This window comes from Tachysurus fulvidraco, chromosome 23 (assembly GCF_022655615.1).
Source record: "Tachysurus fulvidraco isolate hzauxx_2018 chromosome 23, HZAU_PFXX_2.0, whole genome shotgun sequence".
In the NCBI taxonomy this organism is placed as follows: Eukaryota; Metazoa; Chordata; class Actinopteri; order Siluriformes; family Bagridae; genus Tachysurus; species Tachysurus fulvidraco.
The window spans coordinates 868,392-873,391 of NC_062540.1; the positions used below are offsets into that span (position 1 = coordinate 868,392).

A 5,000-nucleotide genomic window follows, 5' to 3' on the forward strand; every position below is an offset into this window, starting at 1 on the left:
GACCACACGGAGGCAGCACTCACTCAGCAGGCTCTGATATTTACCACAGTGCTTCTGAGTTCTGGAATCTGATTGGTCAGGAGGTGTTGATTAGTTTTCTGTAACTACAGGCTTTTATTAATGGGCTCGCTCTGGTACTTTATCGTTTCTATGGCAACAGCACATTTACGGGGACGTGTACAGCGCACGCGCCACATCAATTGATTTTTTTTTATGTTAAGTGTCAGTGTTATGTAATATTACTCCACTGTAATATTTCACATCGAATTGAAAGAAGACACGCCCCCTATCCCTGACAGACACATGAGCCACGCCCTTTACCAATAAAGACAGGCGCATAGACACGCCCCCTTTACTTGGACAACAGGATACATAAACCACACCACTCACTGTAAGTGGCAGGTACATAATCCACTCCACCTTCATGAAGTAGAGGTGTGTGTATGTGTGTATGTGTATGTGTGTATGTGTATGTGTGTATGTGTATGTGTATGTGTGTATGTGTATGTGTATGTGTGTATGTGTATGTGTGTATGTGTGTATGTGTATGTGTATGTGTGTATGTGTGTATGTGTGTATATGTATGTGTATGTGTATGTGTATGTGTGTATGTGTGTATGTGTGTGTGTGTGAGAGAGTGTGTGTGTGTTACATGTTCACGCACTGCAGAGGCCGCGCCTCTTTCTTTCACTCGTCTGATCTTCTTAGCTGGGGATCGGGCCACAGTGTCACTAAAACACACACACACACACACACACACTCTGCAGATCGGTATGAATGCGCGCGGGAGATGGGCGGGGTTTGAGATACGGTTGGATCCTGCTCTCTCTCTCTCTCTCTCTCTCTCTCTGGGTTTATATTCGGTAATAGGAGAACAGGTGAGTAACATTATCGTGTGTGTGTGTGTGTGTGTGTGTGTGTGTGTGTGTGTGTGTGTGTGTGTGTGTGTGTGTGTGTGTGTTGCTGCCTCTGCTGCTGTTCCTGTGTGTGTTTTGTGCCGGTGTTCTCTCGTGCTTACAGCAGGGTTGCCAGATCGAACCGTTTAATGTTCATTATTCTGATCCACATGAAGTTTCCACTGCAGCTTCAGTGCTCTTTAAATTCAGCTCAGTTTCACTTCAGTCACGGATTTATTGTATGTTCTTGTTTGGTCTCCTGCTGTCACACGTCCTCCTGCTCCAGCACGTACCTGCAGCTCCCAGTTATTCTTCTCATCCGTAGTTCTTATTGTCGCTCTGTTTGGAAAATACATTTTCTACACACTCAGAGCTTCAAGCTGACAAAGTAAAGTCTGGGTTTAACGTGTGTTCTTGTCCTTTAGATGAACTGTGAGTTGTTGTTGTTGTTGTTGTTGTTGTTGTTGTTTTACTTTACATGACAGTCTTTTATTGATTTTTTTAGAAAGATTTATTGGTTTTAGTTTGTTTTTTTAGAATTAAACTTGACTCAGCTTTTAATTTTAGTGGTTTTCAGCTATATTCATCGTAATAAAGGATTTGTGCTGGTTTTAAGATTAACATTAGGATTTACATTAACATTAACATTAGGATTTACATTAACATTAGCATTAGGTTTAACATTAACATTAGCATTATGATTTACATTAACATTAACATTAGCATTAGGTTTAACATTAACATTAGGATTTACATTAACATTAGCATTAGGTTTAACATTAACATTAGCATTATGATTTACATTAACATTAGCATTAGGTTTAACATTAGCATTAGGTTTAACATTAGCATTAGGTTTAACATTAACATTAGGTTTAACATTAACATTAGCATTAACATTAGGATTAACATTAGCATTAGGTTTAACATTAACATTAGCATTAGGTTTAACATTAGCATTAACATTAGGATTAACATTAACTTTAGCATTAGGTTTAACATTAACATTAGCATTAACATTAACATTAGGATTAACATTAACATTAGCATTAGGTTTAACAATAACATTAGGATTAACATTAACATTAGGTTTAACATTAACATTAGTATTAACATTAGCATTAACATTAACATTAGGATTAACATTAACATTAGGTTTAACATTAACATTAACACTAACATTAGGTTTAACATTAGGTTTAACATTAACACTAACATTAACACTAACATTAACACTAACATTAACACTAACATTAGGTTTAACATTAACACTAACATTAACACTAACATTAACATTAACACTAACATTAACACTAACATTAGGTTTAACATTAACACTAACATTAACACTAACATTAACACTAACATTAACACTAGGTTTAACACTAACATTAACACTAACATTAACACTAACATTAGGTTTAACATTAACACTAACATTAACACTAACATTAACACTAACATTAGTTGAGAGTATTTAGTTGAATTAGTTTTATTGATTTATTTACTTGGTGTTTTAAGTCTGAGGACAGAGAGATAAGTTATGTGTCCTCACAAACACCTTCAGAATGACAGACGATCAGAACGGACCATGAGGGACAAAATACATTCATCTTAGCAGAGTCTGACTGAACAAATAATTACATTGTGTGTGTGTTGTGTGTGTGTGTGTGTGTTGTGTGTGTGTGCCAGACCATGGGGGATTCCTCGCCCTATTGTGTGTCTCTGCATGGACAGGAAGTAGAGTTTGGCCCACTGAACTGTTTCCTGTCAATTGGGAACCCTTAGTGACCGACTGGCACACACAGGAACACACACACACACACACATACACACAGGAACACACACACACACACAGGAACACACACACAGACACACACACAACACACACAGACACACACACAGAAACACACACACACACACAGAAACACACACACAGACGCACACACATACACAAAATCACACACACATACAGACAGACACACACACAGGAACACGCACACACAGAAACACGCACACATACAGACAGACACACACACAGGAACACGCACACACACACACACACACAGAAACACACACACACAGAAACACACACATACAGACAGACACACACACACAGGAACACACAGAAACACGCACACATACACACACACACACACACACACACAGAAACACACAGAAATACGCACACATACAGACACACAGGGTTTTAGCCCTGCTCATGTTTCCTCTCGCTCTGGATCACTCATCATTTTCCAAATTTTTTTTATATTTTTCCACTGTAATCTGCACGTCTGTCTCACACACACACACACACACACACACACACACACACACACACACACACACACACACACACACAGATACAGCAGGGTGTGTAAACGGTGTGTAGACAGGACCGACCCGTCTGAGCCGTTAAACATGATGGAGGTTACCTGAGGTGATGAGCTTCAGGTCACTCACAGCTTCATACTGTGGTGTCAGTAAACTGAAAGCTTCATGTGTGACTGTTACAGAGCGCTGACACTGGAGACTGTGTCCATTAATATAAAGGTGTGATGTGCAGCTGCTCTACAGAACTAATCCCCAGCTGAATTCTGACTAATCACAGATCACAACTCTGACTTTAATCCCAAAGCTCCGTCACACCCACCGAGCTGCTGCTGTGTTGTGTGTCTCACGGTGACCTCCATCGCCAACAGCTCACGGATTTCCTCTCTGATCAGGAAACTATTTGGCTTCCCACACACACACACACACACACACACACACACACACACACACACACACACACACACACTAATTCGTGCTGCAGCTAAATATACTCTATTAAGCAGACCACACTGACACTGTAATACACACACACACACACACACAGTAAGATTTTGTTCACTCTGTGTGTGTGTGTGTGTGTGTGTGTGTGTGTGTGTGTCCATATGGTCTAGCGAGGCCACATGCTAAGCCAGGTGGTGTTGTGATAATAAACAAAGGCTGAATTTGTTGTTGAATTATTTCATCTTTTCTCACTGTGATGCTACACAACACTGTGTTCTTACCTGGAGTCAGTGTTGTGTGTCAGTCAGTGTGATGCTACACAACACTGTGTTCTTACCTGAAGTCAGTGTTGTGTGTCAGTCAGTGTGATGCTACACAACACTGTGTTCTTACCTGGAGTCAGTGTTGTGTGTCAGTCAGTGTGATGCTACACAACACTGTGTTCTTACCTGAAGTCAGTGTTGTGTGTCAGTCAGTGTGATGCTACACAACAAGAAAGATCCGGACCTGGATAACACACACAGTATATTACACTGTACGTAGTAAAATGTATCTCAGATTTATTCAGCTTTAAATTCTACTGAAACAAAGGAAATGTTTCTTTCTATTGGCTGATAATCCTTAAAAGTCACGAGTTGTACACACACACACACACACACACACACACACACACACACACACAGTGTGCTGTAGAGTGTGTGTAAGAACCTGTTTTACTAGTGAATAATTTAGATTAAGAGGAAAAAAAGATATGATTCAGTTCTGTTTACATCCCTGAAGTGAGGTGAGATTAGCATCTGTGTGTGTGTGTGTGTGTGTGTGTGTGTGTGTGTGTGTGTGTGTAAGTGTTTGCATGTGGGTGTCTGTGTGAGTGTAAGTGTGTGTGTGTGTGTGTGTGTATGTGTTAGTGTGGGTGTTTGTGTGTATATGTGTGTGTGTGTACGCATGTGTGTGTATATGTGTGTTAGTGTGTGTGTACGTGTGTGTGTGTGTGTATATGTGTGTGTTAGTGTGTGTGTATATGTGTGTGTTTGTGTGTATGTGTGTATGTGTTAGTGTGTGGGTTTGTGTGTATGTGTGTGTATGTGTTAGTGTGGGTGTTTGTGTGTATATGTGTGTTAGTGTGTGTATGTATGTGTGTGCGTGTGTGTATGAGTGTGTGTGTGTACATGTGTGTGTGCGTGTGTGTATATGTGTGATGCAAACACATTTCTGTGCTCAGTAACTGTGCCTCTTTATTCCCGTTTCAGATTCCCAGGTAACGGAGGTGTGTGTGTGTGTGTGTGGAGGCGAGGCGAGGCGGATGCGTCCTGTGTGAGCGTAGAGCAT

At 40.4% G+C, this 5,000-nt stretch overlaps 1 protein-coding gene across 1 annotated transcript in view; it reads left to right on the top strand.

Moving 5' to 3' along the window:
• The first annotated feature begins 1,274 nt into the window (after nt 1-1,274).
• reps2 (RALBP1 associated Eps domain containing 2) overlaps nt 1,275-5,000 on the top strand; it is a 20,006-nt gene continuing 16,280 nt past the window's right edge. Inside the window, exons 1-2 of the mRNA XM_047807174.1 lie at nt 1,275-1,328; nt 4,922-5,000. The exon at nt 4,922-5,000 is cut by the window's right edge and continues 6 nt beyond it. The gene's annotated coding sequence lies outside the window, so the exon portion shown is untranslated. The remainder of the gene's footprint in view (nt 1,329-4,921) is intronic.